Consider the following 21,762-nt stretch of genomic DNA (forward strand, 5'->3'; position numbering starts at 1 on the left):
GGAGCCAGCTACTCAGGTGTAATTAAATGCATTTTTCAAGATCATCAACAAAAAAACAAGACATTCTGAGGGGAGCAATAGTCAGGAATTCATATTTATTCAGGAAAGGATGAGCGAGCCACAGGCTCCATGCTCTTTTACTGGTGCACATCGTTCTGCTCATCTTCTTTGTTAACGTTTCGTGCGAATGCAGCGCAGCAAGATCTGCATAGTCTTGCAGGTTAACTGGCTCAGCCTCCTCAAATTCTTCCAGTGAATTCTGGGAAGTTCATTAATGGAGACACCTTCAAAGCGAGACTCATTTTCAGTGGCCATTTTGGAAGTGCTCAACCAGTCTGTTTATTGTACAATGCCTGTTTTTTAGTTAGGTATCAGCTCCTTTCAGCACATACGTTTCTTAAATTTGTTCTCAAACAGTTAGGAAGTTATTTCAGTTTCTCAAGTCATTTTGTTTATCCTGTAATGCAAAAACCCTATAGAAGTGGATCAATCATTATTTTGGGTGAGTAGCAACATTGCTTCATAAGTTGCTTGCTGCAGTAGAGTTCCTGATTTTTCCCTATTCTTCAGTCCTTCACCTATTAATGTTTACTTAATTTGCCCGCAATTTTGGAACATTTATATTTTATCAGTTTTTTCCTCTTCCAAGATGGTTCTGAAAGATTTCATCAATCGGTGCTGTGTCTTCCTTGCCTTCCAATAAATCTGAAATCAAGGTGTAAGACAAAGGCAGCAGGCCATGTTTAGGAGTCTAGACAAGATCCTTAGCATCACCAGTGAGACTATTCCTTGACACTTATAGTACCCTAGGCGTGTGACTATAAGAAAAGACACAGGGGGCAGTGACATATGGGGTAAATCAAGTGCCCTTGTTGACACCCGTCGCAATACTAAATGGTACTTAAATCCTGATTAATCTGCCCAAAATAGTTAGGCAGTAAAATATGTAGACTCTTCTTAAAGATCTACTCATGCACCATACATCTAACATATACTAGTCAAGTTTTTAGCCAAATGTTTAACTGTACTTGAATAATTTGCTTCCAAGCAAGAACATCCATATACACCTTGTGAACGAGCTACCCAAGTAGATTAAGTAAATCGTTTAATTGCAGAGGTGGTACAGAGGACTCTCTATGCCAAGGCAGTACAAAGGCTTGATTAGCTGGCATGGTGACTACAAAGTCCAGCATTGCCTGTAAGCAAGGAGTGGGAAACGAAGGATCACATTGATGATGAGAACCCCAGGCATAGCAACACGGTATTTGTGTAACCTCCAGCTGCTCCCATGAGGTCTCTCCTTTACTAAAGGACAGAATAGCCCCCAACAGGAAATGAGTACAGCGTTTTAAATATACTCAGATGCATGTGTATGTGAAAAGGGAATCAGAGATAATCACAATCCCTGGTAAGGTGGAATAAAGAAATATCACCTGTACACCCCGACACACACTCATAGAGCAGAAACCCCTTCCAACTAGGACTAATTGTGTTTAGGAAGTTCAGGGGAGGGAGTGCCTTAGTTATTACTAGGCCTGGGCAGTAAACTTTGCTCCGACGGCAGAGTTTTCTGCACTCCGTGGAGCTCGCACAGTGCAGAAAACTCCACTTTGCGATGTGCAGCAGAATTTTCCCCCCAATCACGATCGCGAACGGTAAGTTTGCGATCACAAACGGTGAGTTCATGAGCGCGAGTTGCTGCTCGGGTAGAATTTTTTGTGCAGGAATACCAGCACAAACTGCAGTTCGCACTGCACTCCACCACTCGTGGAACTTCGCTGAGTTTTTTTTGTAACTTCACGGAGTTTCGCGTAGCAAAACTCCAAGAACTATGCCCAGGCCTAGTTTTTATCCTTGCACTCTTTTCAGACATGAAACCCCATTAAATATTGCCAAATCTAAAGAGACAGGGGAAAATACAGGGACAAAGACATAGTGTTCCAGACCATGAACTCAAAACTAACTCTATTGTGGTACTTTTTTCTTCCTGGTCAAAGACTGATGACTTGAGGACCATGAGGACATAGTGTGAACATGAGGGTCCAGCAAACGGTGTTGCTGGCGAGATGTGGATCCAACACTCTCTTCCCGGCACTACAACCACTCAATACATTATGTGGATGTTGGACTAGGAAGACATGGAAAAGGGTACGGCATATCGCTTGGAATCATCTGGATGGGAGCATATAATGGAGTTCAGGCCATCATGAAACCGATGTCTTCTAGGGGAAAAACTGATACTTCCCATGGTATAGAGCTCTCGAAACAGCTAAACCGAAGATAAAAAAAGACAATGTGATGTCAGTACTTCAAACCCTGGCTTCACATTGATACAAAGATGAACAATATTATTAATTATTTTCCTGGCATACTTATGAAATTATTTAATGAAACTTAATTAAGTGGAATTTACTAAATATGAGCCTCTTCTTGCAAGCGTGTTTGTTCTGCAGACTAGTCTTTTTTTTTCTCTCTGTACTGCGATTTGTCATGTAGTTCTACTAAAAGAAATCCCTATTACCCATAGAGAGACATTGACTTGTATATTGTCCAAACAACACCTTGCAGTTTACTTGGCCTGTGCCCTAATTGTTTGCACATGGACAGGAATTTCAGCTCTGTTCCTATTTACTGCAAGGTGAAATAGTCTTGGAAATGCTAGCATGCACCGATTAAGTTATTTAATTGTGTGATTTGAGTTCAACACAAACTCTATAATAGTACATTTTTGTTCCTGGTCAAAGATTGATGAGTTGTGGTGCATGGTGACACTTACATCAGTAAATGTCTCTGGTTTTCACCACTGTTGGTTCTCCCAGTGCTGTGTATCTCTAGATATGTGTTTCAGGATAGTTGTCATTCATCAGTAGAGCGTAACAAGTTGTTGTAAAGGAGCTGGGAATGCTGCTCACAGTCTTCTTAGGTGTCTATACCACTCACTGGGTGCACTGCAGGCACATCAACCAGAGCTTGTCAGCTCATCAGCTCAGGGGAGCCAAATCAAACAAAGAAGGAGGAGAGCACAATGCCTCACATCTCAGCACTCACATTGCTCAGATGGTAAATGTGGTGCATGGTAACATTTACTTCAGTAAAAGTAATTAGTTGAAAATTGTGTGGTAATTCTCAGTAAAAGACTTGAAAATTATTTTTTTTTAAACTAAAATAACCGTTAACATGCACTGCATTTACCTTGAGCTCAATAGTGGAATCTAAACCTTGTAAAATACAGCTCCATGAGCATCTTAGGAAAGTTTTATGTCTTAGGTATTAACTGTTTGAGGGCTTGTGATTGGTCTGAATGGAAAATATAGCTGGTTCCTTTTTAACGTCTGCATTTTTCTAAAGCATCCCTTCTCAATCGGTGCCAAGAACTTCTACCTCAGTATTAAATGCTGCCCGATTTATTTATTTATCATTCATCATTTTGTTAACGTGCTACATGACACTTTTCAATTACTTCAGAGCACTGGGTAGGGACTGACTTGACTGACTTGGGGTAGAATTGCACCAGTGCCATGATCTGAGGCATCAATCTGTATAATGTAAGGCTGACAGATGGCCAGTATCTTCAAGGCTGATTGCTTGTTGTAGGAAATCCACCATTTTGGTATGGTCATTTCGGATGTTTGCCTTTTTCAAGACACTATTTTAGGGTAAATTGGCTTATTCCTGATTGCCACATTTAACTTGCGTGTACATCCCTAGTATATGGTGTAGAAAGTACACCCAGGGCTGTAAGTTAAATGCCACTTGTGGACTGCTGCTCTTTTAGTGCCATCCACTACAGAGGCAGTGAAACATGGCTACAATCCTACCCGGTACACGCTGATTGCAGCAGTGTAAAATCTGCAGTGCAACCTGTCAAAAGAACTTTTTTTTACAGGTAAATACCTCCCTTTTAAATATGATTAAGTCACATCTATGTAGGCGTTTTAGCCCACAAAGCACAGTGCATGGTATTTAAAAGTGGGGCAGGTAGAAAATGTATATTACCATGTGTGATAAGGCCCAAAAATCTGTTTTCACTGTGACAGGCCTTGGTGTCCTATGTAGAAAACCAAAGTACAGATTAAAATGCTACTACTACTTGCACATTAAAGGGATCAGCTATAAAAAATAATTAAACCACTGTTTTAATAGTTATGACAACTTCAATTCAATATTGAAGTTGGATTTTACTAAATATTAAAGAAACATTACTTTAAAAAAAGTTACCCATTACCTGTTTGAACCGCATGTAACACTTTGGTAACCATACAAGGAAGAAACAGGATGCCGGACATTTAGTGTGTATCCTATTCCAAGGTGCTGTAGGACACTGCTTTTATATTGCCAGACTTCTGTCTCCCAGTTTGTTGTGGGTACAGGACATGCATCAAATTGGATTTTAGTGTTATGTGTGGGAAGCCACTAGTGATCAACATAGTCCACTCCCCTATAAACCCACAACACCCAGTGCTCAAGTTTAGTGTGCCTGAAGAATTTCTGCCTCTAGAAATTGGCCTAACAGATGTCAGTTTTGGCCTGTTTATACTAAAGCAAAAAGGAACTACTGAAAAAGTGGTAGGGTTTCACCTGGAAACTACTACCTCATTGATTAGAGTGCCCAGGATTAACTCCACCCACTAACGATTGCCAAGCATACATGTGACACACCAAGGCACCGCCTCAGAACACTTTCTGGATCTGTGGAAGAACAGGGGTGGGCTTGACCAGCTGTCTGTGACTTCACAGGAGGACTGAAGGAAAGGGCATGATCCCTCATGTACCCAGAACAAAGAAGTGGACTTCAAGGTTCAGTTGACTGCCCTCCTGGGTGGCTCAAGGGACATTGCAAGTTTCAAAAGAGGCCAGTGGCAACTGAATATGGACTAGACTTTCCTGTCGGCTTCTGCCTGATACTCTGCAAGTTCCTAAGTGCCCCCATTAGGAAACTTTGAAAACCTTTGATCCAGATCCTTAGCAGTACCTGCAATGAAAATTGTATGACAGGCATTTACACCACTTGAGATTGAATTTCAGCGCAGAAATCTCCTCCCCTCAGAAAAATGACTAACTGGCACATGCATCAACAATGCCATTTGCGATTCCTTATTAGCGAAAAATAAGGATTCGCTAATAAGGAATAGCAAAAGGCTATGCATGTAGAAATTGCTTACAAAATAGCGATTTCTAAACATTCCTTAATTGCGACTCGCAAATTGCGAGTCGCAATTAAGGAATACCTCCCCATTCATTCCTATGGGCCTAGAGGCCCATAGGAATGAATGGGAAGACATTCTCAATTTGCGATTCTCAATTAGCGAATCTCAAATTGCTCATGCAATTTCAAGGGTGCCAGGGTGTCAAAAGGACACCCTGTTGCACCCCTGAAATCTGCATATGAGTTCATCTTGCACACACACATGCCCCAAGGGCATGTGTGTGTGTAAAATGGAACGTTGAAAAATGCACTTTAGTGCATTTTTCAAAATTTTTGCAAATTACCATGAAGTTCAACTTCATGGTAATTTGCTCCCCCTATTAGCGAAATCGCTAATATTTTTACTTTCATGCATTGCATTTAAGGAATATCAATTTGAGATTCCTTAAATGCAATTGAAATTTAAGTAATCGCAATTTAGAGATTACTTAAATTGCGATTTTTGCATTTGGGATGATGCATCCCAAATGCAAAAATACCGGTCGCAAAGGGGCAGATTCTGAGAATCTGCCCGTTTGCGACCGGTTTTTGCTTTGATGCATGTGGGCCTTAGTTCTTTTCCGCTTTGGGACTTAGAAGATTTTTCATTCCAAAACTGAAAAGCTCTAGAGCATTAGCGGGAACAAACTTCTTCCAGTATAAAGCCTGCAGTTCCATGGCGGTAGCTACAGTTAGAGCTTTGACTCATATAGGGGGGATTTTCATCCCAAATAGTGAAACAGTCCCTTTTTGCTTTAGGACTAAGAATTTTTTTGAGAACTTATATTTCCATACTTTTCAGCTGGACTAATCCATTTGTTGTATCTGACCGGGGCTCGATTGCAGTTGGCCTCAAATTTTGTCTCGGTCCTAGTCTACTGTGAATATTGACTATCATTTGTGCCTTGTGCTTTTTGGTGCTATTTCAACTTAAAACGTATTGGCTTTTTGTTGTTTTTCTGTCATTAGTTTTTGTTAAATTTTACTCTATTTCTCTGATTTTGTTCAGGATTTTTATTGCTTTATCTTTTTAATTATTATTATTTTGATACTACATTAATATTTTACACATTGCCTTAGTTTAGGCCTGCCTCCTCTGTGCCATGGCTACTGGAGTGTAGAGCTCATGTTAACTTAGTGACGTGGAGGGTCCACCATGACAATTGTGATTAATCCTTGTGGTGAAAGCAAAAAGAACAGATGATGGACGGAATACTGAACAATGCAAACATTCACCTGCAGTCACAGACATCTGGGTTTAATCTGTCGTTTTTTTGCTCACCACGCCACCCCAGTTGTGACTCAGCCATATGCAATTCAGGATCCTCAAGGGAACAGTCCAGGCCGAACTGGTAGGTCAGGTCCTCTCTTGAACAAAAACAAGCATCCTATATATATATATAAATATCAAATATATATTCACTGAAATAACAAACGGTTATAGGGACTTTATAGTTAGGCTCAGCTTTCACTCGTACAAAACCAGTGAAATTCAGCATTTATAGTTAGCTGAGCTAACCATAACTCGCGCCCCCTGAAATGCACTGCTTATGACCTCACACATTACATCACTCATGACATGGTCAGTGACATCAATCATGACATCTCAAATGACTTCACTGATGACATCATCCACCGAACCACTCACACACATACTCAAACCCCCATAAAACCTCCTGTACACCCACTCACACACCCGTACAACCACTGATATATCCAGTCACTGACCTATACCAATAATCACATAACCACACCGTCTTCCATAGAGCCACTCACACCCACTCCCTCACTTGTATACACCCACTCACACAACCATTCACTCAGCCATACAGCCACTCATACAGCCAGTTAGTCACCCATACAGCCAGCCACATAGCCACACACTCACCCATACAGCTTCTTACACATTCACGTATTTACCCCGTTACACACCCACTCACTCACTCAATAAGCCTCCCAACACTGCCACTCACTCACCCATAGATGCCCTCATACACTCACTACCAGAACCGCTTAGATACCCATTCACATATCCATACAAGCACTCACACATTCCTGTTCTCACCCATGCAGCCATTCACACAGACACTCACTGTCCAATACAGTCAATCACACAAAGTCACATAACGAAACACCTACTCAAACAGCCACTCACTCACCCATACAGCCACTTACACACCCAGTCACTTACTCATACAGGTGCTCAGACACCCACTCACTCACTCACCCATACAGTAATATGTCATCAGCAGAGGATTGCGGTCGCGTGAGTTATAGTTGCCTGCACTAACTATAACGGGGGAATTTCATAGGTTTTTTATCAGTAAAATTTCCAGCTAACTATAACATGTGTGAAACCTATGGTTTTTTCAGTGAATTTGCAAGGTTTTTTAAATGCTAATTCCTAACTATAACGTGTGTGAAACCTATGGTTTTTTCAGTGAATTTGTACGGTTTTTTAAATGCTAAGTTACTTTACGCCATTCGTGGCGTGCGCGCCCACTTAACGCAGTTCGTTCCGTGCGCGCACGGTGCGCTTCGCGCACCGCGCGCCCACTTTACGCAGTTAGTGCTGTGCACGCACGGTGGGCACGCGGTGCGCTACGCGCACCGCGTGCCCACGCTACGCTGGATGGGCCATGTACACACGATGCGCTTCGCGCACCGTGCGCACATGGAGGGCATATTAAGCGCTTCGTTGTGCAAGGTAAACTTTTACATTTTCATTACAAACATATGCCATGCACAAATGGTGCCCTTCAGCCTCAATTTGAACACGGGGTGGGGAGAGTATGGTTAATTTTTTTAAAAAATATATTTACATTTCCATTCGAATTACATGCCACGCGCCATGCCGGTAGGCATGCGGTGCGCTACGCGCACCGCGTGCCCACGTTACGCTGGATGGGCCATGTACGCACGATGCGCTTCGCGCACCGTGCGCACATGGAGGGCATTTTAAGCGCTTCGTTGTGCAAGGTAAACTTTTACATTTCGATTACAAACATATGACATGCAGAAATGGTGCCCTTCGGCCACCATTTGCACAAGGGGTGGGGAGAGTATGGTTAATTTTTTTTTAAAATATATTTACATTTCCATTCAAATTATATGCCATGCACATATGGTGGCCTTCGGGCACCATTTGCACACGGGGTGGGGAGAATATTGTTAATTTTTTTTTTAAACAATTTTTTACCGTACGCGTACGGTAAGCGTAATCGCCGATTTTTCGAAAAAACTAAATCTTGACTTTTTGGCATTAGGGGTTCTTTGGGGACACCTACATCAAATCTAGGTGGTTAGGAGCAGTCTATACAGCTCCTTTATATGTTTTTTCCCTTTGTTTTGCCTCCCCCCGTCTGAGTGCGAGAGAGAAAATGGCGGCCGCCGCTTCCTGGTTTCGACCGATTCGAATGTTTACTAAGATCTAACAGCCAATCAGAATCGCGCTCGCGCACGTCACCGTACACGTACGGTAAGCTTACCGTAAGCGCACGGTAAGCGCACCGTAAGCTGCCACAGATATATATATTGATTTAAATGCTATTTTCTCAGGAACTACTGAACAGATTTACACCAGACCTACAAAAGGCACTTCCTTGACCTGAGGACTACCTCTCTGCCAAATTTCAAGTAACTCTGTTCAGCCGTTCGGGCTGTAGCTGTGTCTAAAGGTCCTATGGAAAAATGCATGGGAAAAATGTGTTTTGGGACCCCCCTTTTTTCTCAGCCCCCGCTTGACGAATCCCCCCGAGACTTTCAGGGTAGGAGCGGAGCGTAGCGCCCCACCTATTTTGAAAATTTCGCGAGGATTCGTCGACCGGCACCAAAGTTATTCCAAATAGAATGTTGCGGATTTCCTATGGAAACAGGGTCCTAACTATAACTACCTACTGGCGACCGCCAGTAGGTAATATATATATATATATATATATATATATATATATATATATATATATATATATATATATATATATATATTAGCTACTGGCGGTCACCAGTAGACAGTTATAGTTAGGACCGAGTTCCCATAGGAAAGCTGAAAATTCTATTTTGAATAACTTTGGCGCCGGTTGACTTATCTTTGTGAAATTTTCAAAACTATAGGGGTGCTCTGCTCAGCTCCTACCCTGAAAGTCTCAGGGTGATTCGTCAAGCGGGGCTGAGAAAAAAGGGGGTCCCAAAACGCGTTTTCCCCATGCATTTTCCCATAGGACCTTTAGCAGAAGGTACAGCCCGAACGGCTGAACAGAATTACTTGAAATTTGGCAAAGAGGTAGTGCTCAGGTCAGGCATGTGCCTTTTGGATATATGGTGTCAATATGTTCAGTAGTTCCTGAGAAAATTGCAGTTAAATGTACATAAATATCTATAAGCGCGCACCGTGTGCCAACGGTGCCGTGGGCGAGCGTAATTCTGATTGGTGGTTAGATGTCAGTCAACATTCGAATCGGTCGAAATCAGGAAGTGTTGGACGCCATTTTGTGTGTGACAGTGAAAAAGAAAGGTGGAGAACGTGAAAAGGGGGCAGGGTAGAGAGTTCCTGATCCCCTAGCCTTTGTCAGGGGGTCCTTGAAGGATCCCGAAGGGTGAAAAAATACATTTTATTTTTTTTCCAAAAATCGCGGGGTGCGCGCACGGTGCACGCACGGTGCGCGCACAGCGGCAAAAAATTCGTAAAAAAAATAGAATTAAAAATCAAGTTTAAGTGTTTAGATGTTGGTTGGCTCTAAAAAGAGCTGTTGTGTTCATTGAGTGTTTTTTTGTACCTACAAGTAAGTACCGATGCAGAGTCTAAAGTTCAAGAGGAAGACTCTGTTCCCTTCATCTGTGAAATGTACACCATCTCCTCTATAAATGCCACTCAGAAGCATTGGTTCATAGTAGTTTCTGTTCCAGAATCTTCAAACACCACACCCACTCCCCTCACTATTTCTTCTTATTTCCTGGGACAAGGAGCTGAACAGCTATCAATTTTACTTGAAAATGGCAGAACAGCAGTCTACTTCAGGGAGTGAGGAGGAGACCTGGATGCACTCAGAAGCATTGGTTCATAGTAGTTTCTGTTCCAGAATCTTCAAACACCACACCCACTCCCCTCACTATTTCTTCTTATTTCCTGGGACAAGGAGCTGAACAGCCATCAATTTTACTTGAAAATGGCAGAACAGCAGTCTACTTCAGGGAGTGAGGAGGAGACCTGGATGCACTCAGAAGGTGTCTTTCAGTAGAATGGCAATATGAAAAGAAAGATAGTTGTAAAATGGAGGCTTACATACTTTTTTCTAATAAAGAAAACTCATTTGCTGTTTCAGACCATTCAACACTAAAAACTAGGCTGTATGTTTACATTTTGAAAAGCATGTTTTGTATCGGTTCAGAAAAATGTGTTCCCACAGAACATTACTTTGAATTTGGTGTTAGGTTTGAAAAGTCAAGCACTCTTGCTCTTTGGATTAGAAACATTGTGTGCTGAACTTCTGACCTCTCTGCTCACACCAGTGTTCCATGATCTGTTGCTATGGTAGCAGGCAGAAGTCATGTTGGGGGTAGGAATCATTTGGAAAGGGTTGAAATTTGCAACCAATAGAAATGTGTGTTTCCATTTTAAAAAATGTGGGAAGCAATGTGATTTGAAGTTAACATGTATATGTGTGAAAAAAGAGAGGGACATTTTGCCATTTAGTGTTTTTGGTTAGAGGAGTACAGCTCAGAGATTCTGGCTCTGATAATCTGCTGTGTGAGTGGCACATTTCTTTCTCAACTAACTACTTTTAAAGATGAGTTATGAATTTGAGAGGGGATGTATGTGGTGTATTTTGATATAAATAATAGAAATTTGTTTCTTCTTTTAAAGATGTGTTTTACATTTTATGTTTTGGAAGATATTTACCTGCCTTGAACTTGTAAGATATTATGGAGTATGTCTTCACCATAAGTTAAGGTGTACTGGTATCACCCAGGAATACTGTTTTGTGCCTAGAATCACACCATGAGTCTGTGTGCACAAAGGAGTTGTTGTCAGAGATTTAATTTGTGTTGCTCTTGTTCTGTAAGACTTGCACTCGTAGGAAAGGGGCAGCTTGTTTTCTTGAACTGTAATGGTTAGCATTCAGCACAAATCACTATCTCACAGATGAGAGACAAATGCTAACACATTTGAAAACAACAGGGTAGATTTTCCTTCCACTCCTGCAATGGGTGAGGTAGTTCCTACATGTTCAAAAGTCCAATTAACCCTTACCACAGGTGATCTTACATACATCTGTGCAGTCTTCATGCAGTTGTGCAAGCGTCCATGCAGATCTCTCTTGCACCTGACAATACACAGTCTCCAGAAACACACTCTTAGCACACAGGCAGCTGCTTCTCCTGCACTCCCATGCTTACTATTCAGCACTGTGTGGTATTTCAGATAGCAGTGTGTAACGCTAACACATTCAACATCACCAAGGCTCATTTCCTTTGCTGTAGTCTAATCACTCACCCAGGTTCCACATGCTCATGGTCTCAAGTAGCTGTTAGGACATGTGCTCTTTTCTGCCTCTCTAAACTATAAGGAAAATGTGTCAGGCTGTTACAGTAATTATCACTTGCTCTACCACAGTAGTAAATGTGCTTTGAAATTGCCAATCAAATATTGCTTTCTGCCTAGAATCACACCATGAGTCTGTGTGCACACAGGAGTTGTTGTCAGAGATTTAATTTGTGTTGCTCTGGTTCAGTAAGACTTGCACTCGTAGGAAAGGGGCAACTTGTTTTCTTGAACTGTGATGGTTAGCATTCAGCAGAAATCACTATCTCACAGATGCGAGGCAAATGCTAACACATTTGAAAACAACAGGGTAGATTTTCCTTCCACTCCTGCAATGGGTGAGGTAGTTCCTACATGTTCAAAACTCCAATTAACCCTTAGCACAGGTGATCTTACATATATCTGTGCAGTCTTCATGCAGTTGTGCAAGCGTCCATGCAGATCTCTCTTGCACCTGGCAATACACAGTCTCCAGAAACACACTCTTAGCACACAGCCAGCTGCTTCTCCTGCACCCCCATGCTTACTATTCAGCACTGTGTGGTATTTCAGATAGCAGTGTGTAATGCTAACACATTCAACATCACCAAGGCTCATTTCCTTTGCTCTAGTCTAATCACTCACCCAGGTTCCACATGCTCATGGTCTCAAGTAGCTGATAGGACATGTGCTCTTTTCTGCCTCTCTAAACTATAAGGAAAATGTGTCAGGCTGTTACAGTAATTATCACTTGCTCTACCACAGTAGTAAATGTGCTTTGAAATTGCCAATCAAATATCGTTTTCTTCCTAGAATCACACCATGAGTCTGTGTGCACACAGGAATTGTTGTCAGAGATTTAATTCGTGTTGCTCTGGTTCTGTAAGACTTGCAGTCGTAGGAAAGGGGCAGCTCATATGATAGGATTTGAAAAGCTCAAAAAAATATAGTAATATATTTAAATTACATAAAGGTATTTTTTTTTTGTTTCCTTTAGGTATTGCTGATCAACACTGAAATAAATTAAACATGCCTATAAAATCAAGAAAGAGAAAAGAACAGCAAAAACATCTATATTTGAAGACAACTGGACAACAAAAATTAGTTGAAGATCCTCATGTTGGAAAAAAGAAAAAGTCTTCTGGTAAGCAGACTAAGGATTTTTTAAGAAAATATCCTCAAACATAGAAAAAGTATATCTGCTGCAAATAGTGTTTCAAGAAGAAAACAACAAGACAATAGAAAGGAAATGCTAATGTAGAATCAGAAGAAAGAATGACTTAAAAAGAAAAACAGAATTTCAAAACATTCGTAAAAAAATATTTCAGAGAAGAGTGGTGTTCAATTTGCTAAAGGATTTGAAAAAAAATAGGAAGAAAGCAATATTTTATAAGAAAAAGAAACATATTGAATCAATTGTTGCAAAGGCTTTGGAATTAATAAGAAAACTATTCATTTTAATTTTGAACAGGATATGTACATTAGATAAAATAGTCAATGTAATGAAGTCAAAAGCAAAAGGAAAAGAGTAGTGAAAAAAAATAACTTTTGTAATGTGTTCTTAGGAGAATGGAAGCATAGTTCAAGTACTGAACCATTTTTTAATGAAGAGAGTTATCTTCAAAGTAATAGTTTGCTGCATGCAGTTGACACCAGTGGTCGAAGTTATGAAGTTAAAGATGGTTGTGTAATGGAAATGGAGAAAATGGTTCTAACAAATGAGGAAGAAGTGTTAGCTGATGAGGTTATGGGGAAATGTCCTAAAGCCCCAGTGTACACTTGGAATTGTAGTAGTATTTGTACTGTACGACAAGAATCTATTGATAAATTACGTGACTTTCTAAGAGAATATAGTAAAAAAAGTGTTAAACAGAAGATTAAGGTGCTTCAAAGATTAGATCCATGCAGAGTGAGAAAGAACACTGGTTTGCAAAGACATTCTCTGGCTTGTCTTTCTAGGAAAGTTTGTCAAAGTGTTTTTCACCATTTTAGGATGCTGGCAGTACATCATACTGAAATGAGAAAGTTTGTGAGAAGATTGTATTTTGCTAAAAGTCCAGCACTAAAGTTAAATGAGTTGAATAGTGCTCTGTTGCGTGGATCTGTATCAGATGTAGAGAAGGTTACTGATGATATTCAGTTTTGTTACTTTGGTCCAGAACAAGAAAGTGCAGGAAATGACACAGTTATTGAAGAAAATGTGGAAGAGAATGTAGAACCCACTGTTAGTAAAAATTTTGAAGTTCAAATGACAATTGTTTTGATTTGGGTGAAGATCAGCGTATTTGTAAATACTGTTATTACAAGTTAGAAGAAAATAAAATGCCAGCTAGAGCTGTACATAATAATTTAGAATTGGTTGATATTCCTGCAGAATTTAGTGATTTAAATACGTATGAGTCTATACTCATTCAATGTGTCCATCCGTTTCAGACTATAGTTCGTATGGAGCCCAAAACAGGTAAATTACCTTCTTCAGATTTACAAAGAGGTTTAAAAGGAAGAGTTGTCTATTTCCCATTAGATTTGAAAAAAAATATTGGACAATTGATGCAGATAGTTTGGAAACTGAACCATTAGTTATTCTGGTTAATGGTGAACCTACAAAGAATAAGAAAATTTGGCAGGAGCTAGTAGATGTACGAAAAGTACAAAGAGCAAATTTATATTTGAAAAGAAATAATAAGTACTATGAATCAATTTATATGGATGAAGATGAAGAAGTTTTACTAGCAGACACAGGAATACCAACTGGGCAAATTGAAAAAGTGGATAAGTCAAAAGAAGAAGAAATTTATGAACATTTCAGCATACATCCTCTTCATTCTAAAGAAGTTATGGGAAACACTATTGATCTATTTCAGATGAAAAAAACAAAAAGAACTCCTGTGAGTGTATGGGAGGAGAGCTTGGAAGCTCGTTGTTTTCCCCAGCTGTTTCCTACAGGAAAAGGTGGACGATATGATGAACGTCCAGTACAGATTCCTGCTTCTGAGTATCGGACTACAAGATTATATGCAGAAGATCCAAGATTTCGTCAAAGTATTCCTTATTTGTTCCATCTTTTATTTGAAAGTGACTTGTCTGCACTATCTTATGCAGTAAATCACATTTTAAAAACTGGAGTACATCTACATAATGTGTCTGCAAAGGATTTTATGAACAAAGTGCAACAGCGAGATGATCATTTGGAATCTCAATTGATTAATCTGATGGCTTGTCAGCGTGGAACTAATGAATATTGGTACCGACGCCATGGAGAATTGAAATGTATGTTACGGAATTTAGGAACTCCTACATGGTTCCTTACCCTAAGCTGTGCTGAGTACGCTTGGGATGATTTACTGGATTTACTTCGAGAGGCAAATTCAAATATTGAAAACATCCAATACAAGACAGCAGGAGAATTGTGCTCATTGGATCCGGTTAATGTTTGCAGATATTTCAATCATAGATTTGAGGCTATGATGTCCTTCGTCTGCAATAAAAAAAATCCACCTCTTGGAGAAGTTGTGGATTTCTTTTGGAGAAAAGAGTACCAAGCAAGAGGTGCTCCTCATATTCATATGCTGTTGTGGATCAAGGATGCCCCAAAATTTGGAACAGATTCTGATGATGCAGTTGTATCTTTCATTGAAGAATATGCAACATGTGCTATACCGAAAAGCACAGAATAAAAAAACTTAAAAGAGCAAGTTTTACGTTTTCAAAGTCATCGGTGTGGAAAATACTGTCGACAAAAGTACAAGAGTAAAGATAAAGTCTACACAAAATGTCGATTTGGATTTCCACGACCTGTTCTTTCAAAAGGAAGAGTAAACAGTTTTATGTCAGCTGTGCGACATACCATTACAAGAAAATCTCCGAAAAATACCTATAACCTAAGAAGAAAAGAAGAGTCAAAATATATAAATGACTACAACCCAGTCATTTTATCCATGTGGAATGCTAACATGGATATTCAGTATGTAGCTGACAATTCTATTGCTGTTGCTCGGTATGTCACATCTTACATCACTAAATCTGAGAAAACGGAATTGAAAGAAATGTGGGAAGAGATTTCTCACGAGAAGACTGTCAGTAAAAAGCTATACAGTTTCAGTTTAAAGATGTTATCGCATCGAGAAATTGGGTCATACGAATGCTCAGATAGGTTATCATCTGCAAGTCTGTACTCCAAATCCAGAAGAATAATTTGGGTAAGTTTAGGCCTTGCAGGAATGCGAAATCGGGTACTGAAATCTATTCGAGAAATTGAATATTTAGCAGAGAACGAACCAGAAAGTACAGACATTTTGAAAACAAATATGTTAGACACATATTACCCAAACAGAAGTCATCATCTTGAGAACATGTCTCTCTATGAAGTGCTGCAGAACTGCATTTTTACACGGAATGCCACAAAAGACATCAACAATGGAAAATATAAAGTCATTGGTCAGGAAGGATGTTTGGTGGAACAAACAAAAGGAAGTTTGATTAATCACAGGAAGCTGAGTTGCGACACTACTGACAAAAAGGAATTTTACTACACTTTTACAGCTGTTTAAACCATGCGGTTCAGAGGATGAATTACTTGGAGATTTTCAGAGCTATGAAGATTCCTTTAATGCATGTAAAGATAGCATAGAATGCAGTACTTTCACAAATTATGTACAAATGTTAAATGAAGAAATTGAACAAGAAGCTACAATTGCAGCTGAAGTAGCTAGAGACAGTTCTCAAGACAGTCAAAGTTCTGGTACGCTCAGTCAAGATCCCCTAGGACAACCAATCGTAGAAAATGAAGCTGCAATAGCCATGACTGAAGTGGAAACAGCTATGAATCAAGCTCAGGAAGATTTAATAGACTTACCAAATTTGGAACAACAACTGAATGATGAACAACAACAAATTTATGAAGAAGTCACAAAACAAATTGATCATGGATTTACTTCAGGAAAACAAAGAGTGCTCATGCACATCATTTGAACCAATCAGAATGTATGTGAGTGGACAAACTGGAACTGGAAAAAGTTTCTTAATTAAAGTAATTAGAAGCTACCTACAGAAAAAACTGATTCAACTTTGTCTTGTGTTGTTACTGCTCCAACTGGGTTAGCAGCATATAACATAAAAGGAATTACCTTACATCGTTTGCTAATGTTACCAGTAGAGCATGAGAACAAAATAGAATACCACAAGATAACAGGAGAAGCATATTTTGAAGTTTCAAGAGTGTTGAAGAAAATGAAAGTTCTCATTATTGATGAGGCAAGCATGGTATCAAACTTAATGCTTGCCTTTGTGCATTTAAGAATGCAGCAAATTCTAAAGACAGACTATGATGTGTTATTTGGAGGAAAACATGTTATAGTTTTTTGGGATCTACTGAAACTCAATCCAGTTAAAGGACAACCAGTATTTAATACTCTTGCTCATGAAGACATGAAAAAATCATTAGGAAGTATAGGTAATGTGAATATTTGGTCATACTTTAAGTACAAAGAACTCATTACCAATATGCGGCAAGCAAATGATGATGATTATGCAAGTATTCTGAAAGATATCAGAATTGGACTACTCACAGAAAATGGCAAAAAAGCTTTACAGAGTCGATTGCTATGTAATTTGTTTCCAACAGAAAAAATAGTTCCAGAGAAAATATACAAGAAAATTGCAGAAAAAAATACTGTAATCTGCTTAACGCCAACACTACATGAATGCTCTATATTCAATAAAGAACTTTTGAAATTGGAAAATGAAGAGATTATGAAAATGGAAGCCGTGGATAAAATACAGCATGAAGGAATAACTATTACATTGACAGGCAAATTGAAAACTAAATTGGATTCTCTAAAGAAAAACATATCGAAAACAGCTGGTTTAAAAAATAATCTTTATGTATGTATGAACTGTCGAGTAATTTTAAGACATAATTTGAATGTAGAAAAAGGTTTAGTGAATGGAGCTATGGGTAAAGTTGTGGGTTTTCTTAACTACCAGAAAAAAGATGGAATTGAATTTTTAAAAATAAAATTTGATCAGATTGAAGAGGTTAAAGACTTAGTCGTTGTTCAGTTCGTTTTTTGCTTGTGAAAGACTTATATGTACGTAGGAAGCAGTTTCCGTTTTCTTTAGCATATGCTGTAACTATTCACAAATCTCAAGGATTAACTGTAGATAGTGCTTTTGTAAACATTGGATCTAGTGTGTTTAAAGAAGGTATGGCATATGTTGCTTTGTCACGAGTGAAAAAATTATCTGGTTTATTCATGATAGACTTTGATGACTCAAAAGTTAGTGCTGATGCAAATTGTGTGAAGGAGTATAATAGATTAAGAAGAAGCTATGCTCCTCATTTAGGTCAGTGTCCTGTGTTTGAAAAACGTGTTGTTTGTCGGAAAAGGAGAATTGAGAATATCTGTAATGAGGATGTACAGAAGAAAAAACAAAAGGAGAGTGATGTGATTGCAAGCAAGAAGAAAAAGGACAATGTTGAAGAGGTTGTTGGTTGTCATTTTGAAAATAGCTCTGGTGTCAACTGATAAGCTAATGTAGTGCTGAATGTTGTATTTTATCTTGAAAGTTTGCAAGAGCAGATAATACTAAATCATGAAAAAAGATTTTGTTCTCTGCTGAGTTTCCTTTATGAGAAGTTGAGTAATGATAAAACTAAAATAGAAAGTGCTTCTGATGTTAGAAATCTTTTAGATGTATGTTCTGGATGTACACAGTTTACTGAAAATGTCCAGCGAGATGCACAGGAATTCTTAATGTATATGCTTATGGTACTGGAAGATGAAGGGGTAGAAATAGAAAATATGTTTGGTCTCTCTTATAAAGGGGGACATTGTTGTGAAAACTGTATGAACACATGCAGCACTAATGTTGATTCTGAAAGGTTCATACATTTAACATCACCAGAGTGTAAATCAGTGACTTTTAGAAAATTAGTTAACCTCTTCAGTGCCCATGACGAGACTATCTCGTCATGAACCCCACCCACTAGTGCAACGCCCGGCACAGGAGGGGGAAAGGGCGTGGCACTGAAGGGGTTAAAGATGCAAATCACAACATGGAATGTTCTCAATGTAAATCAGAAATGTTATCAACGTTATTTTTAAAGAAATATGGACAGTATATAATTTTAATGATGCAACGTTGTAGAGCTGATGGAACAAAATTGGACACTTTTATAAAGAAGTTTGTAGGAAATCAATTATCAATATCAGGAAAGACTTTTGTTACAGTTGCAATAATTTTCCATGATGGACCTTCTATAACTTCTGATCATTACACAGTTTATCTGAAATGTGAAAAAGGCTGGACACTGTGTAATGATTCTCAATTGATTTTCAAGCAACATTTGCCTGCAGAATTACCAAAATCCTACTTAATTTTTCTAAAACCTAAATTTTAGATACAAATTGCAGCATCTGACTAAACAATTATTTCGATTTTATAGGATTATCATTGGATATTTCACCAAAAAAGGGTTTAAAAATGACCATTTGGCCTCAAGGAAAGGTAAATGTTTCTATTGTGGACTTCTTTGACAGATATTATTTTGGTGTATGTGCTTAAGCAACAAGATTTACAGATGTTATTTATTGCAAATAGTTATTGTTCTTAGAAGATATTTTTAATATATATGTTACATTTCTATCAAGGTATGTTTTACTGAGGATAGATTCAGGGATTTTTTAAACAATCTTTCAGATTGTTTATTTTTTTGCCCGCTGTTAAGTGATGAATGCAATTGATGTCACTATTTTCAGTGAAATTCAATATATTCTGAAAACAGCAAAAAAAGGGCAAAAAATTACTTTGTTAAATATGAAAATATGTGTACTGTATTCTAAAATGTATTGTTAAATATTACTACTTTTTTTTCAGATCGAGAAAGAAAATTTAGGAAATTGAATCAATTTTTCTTGTAATTAAAAAAATCAATTTATTTCTAATTAAGTTATTTTGTTGGTCAGGTAAGTTTAAAATATCTGTATTTCTCACCCCTTCACTTTCATGCTCCCTTTTCTTCACTTCTCCTCACTCTGCTTTTCTCATTCCCCTTCCCTCTCTCTTCTTCCTTTACTGCTCTTTCGTAACTCCCTCACTCCTTCTCTACTACTCCCCTAGGTTTACTGCCTCCATCACTATTTTTTCAACCATGTTTCTCTCCCTGTCTCCATATGTCTCAGTCATTCTAACTGCCTTACTCCTTCTCAGTTCCTTGCTCTCTGTCTCTGTTTCTGTCTCTCTCCCTTTGTCTGTCTTACCCTTAATTTCCTTAACATCTCTGGGGCAGATTTATGTTTCCTGGCGCATCCCTGCAAATCAGCAGGGATGCGCCAGGAAAGATGTGTCACGCGAGTTTACCCTTGCGCCACCACAGATGCGCCGCATTTACAATGCAGCACATCGTGGCGCAAGGATAAACAGATGCATGACGCATCTGATGGCGTAAGGGTGGCGCATTGCTGGAGTCGTGTCGCATGCACGACGCAACTCCAGCAAAGTTTAGGGGCTGCCCATACCTAACATGCTGCGTCATGCCTTACGCCTGCTTCAAGTAGGCGCAAGGTTTTGTCGCAGCAGAGTCGGAAAAGTGACTGAGTGAAATCTTGTAGATTTCACTACGTCACTTTTCTGAGGCTTTTTCCACTGGAACGCCCACCCTGCATACATTAAACCTGACGCAGGTTTAATGTGGCGCAGGGCTTTACACCGTGATGCATCTCCATAGATGCGTCACGATGTAAATAGCTGCCATTCCCTTACTCATTCACTCTTCTTACCTGTATCCTCTACCCTTAGTCCTTTTGTTGCAGTCAGTCTTTCACTTCCCTTTCATGACTGATCATACTTTCCTTTTCTCACTCATTCTGTCTGTCCTTTCCTCCTCTTCACTCAGTCATTTCAAACGTTTCAATCATTCATGTATACACTACACATTCATTCAATAAAATTACAACACAGTATATTAGGAATATAGCTCTTCTTGGAGAAGTGAAGTGAGTTCTGAAAAGAACTGGGTTTTTTTGTCTTTTTTGTTTTGTATTTTTTTATTAGTTTTTTAACAATTTTTTATTTATTTTTTATTTTTTTAGAGCACCAAAGAAAACTGGTGATGAAAAACTGTTCAACAGGAACAAAAAAAAAAAATGAAAAAAATTATGGGCTTGAGCATGTGTGCTGCTGGGTTTTGTTCTCAATCAAATTAATGCTGCTCTCTCCGTAACAAAGAACAGCATTGCACACATTGCAATGTATGTGCACCTTCTTGAAAAGGAGGCGGATGTCCAGTTGCCTGGTGCACAGTGAATCTGCGGCCGCAGATGATGTGTTCGGCTGAGCAGGTGGAGGGTTGTCCCTTAGGGCTCTAGTTGTTTCTCGAGCATAGCGGATAGGATGCACTGTTTTGAAGTGCCTCAGCATGGAATAAATACTAAAGGAGTATTTTTTGCTCGGATCTCCTCTAGATAGGACACTTCCGCAAACAGTGCATGTCACCTTCGGTGCATTCACCTTTTTTGGCCCTCTGGAAATGTGAAATAATTCCAGATGAAAGAGTGTTTTTGTTTGCTCTTCCTTGGTGGTTCCACAAAGGTTTCCTCCTCACTCCCTGAAGTTGACTGCTGTTCTGCCATTTTCAAGTAAGATTTAACTCGAGTAGCTGTTCAGCAACCTTCTCCCAGGAAATAAGAAGAAATAGTGAGGGGAGTGGGTGTGGTGTTTGAAGATTCTGGAACAGAAACTACTATGAACCAATGAAAAGTGTTGTTTCGTAATCACATGACTTGCCGTGCGCGCGCGGAATATGCAAGGTTTTTTAAATGCTAATTCCTAACTATAACGTGTGTGAAACCTATGGTTTTTTAAGTGAATATATATATATATATATATATACAATGCATCTGCCAAGAAACTGGTTCATGACTACATGGAAGTGCACAGATTACTATATTTTGTGCCCTCAGACACAAGATTCTCCGGTAACATACACAGCGGCTGACGAATGGGCTGGTATAAAGAACAATGGGACTCCCGGATGCAATTTGCAGTGGCTAAGCGCGAT

The sequence above is a fragment of the Triturus cristatus genome, chromosome 11, assembly GCF_964204655.1.
Source record: "Triturus cristatus chromosome 11, aTriCri1.1, whole genome shotgun sequence".
Taxonomy (NCBI): Eukaryota; Metazoa; Chordata; class Amphibia; order Caudata; family Salamandridae; genus Triturus; species Triturus cristatus.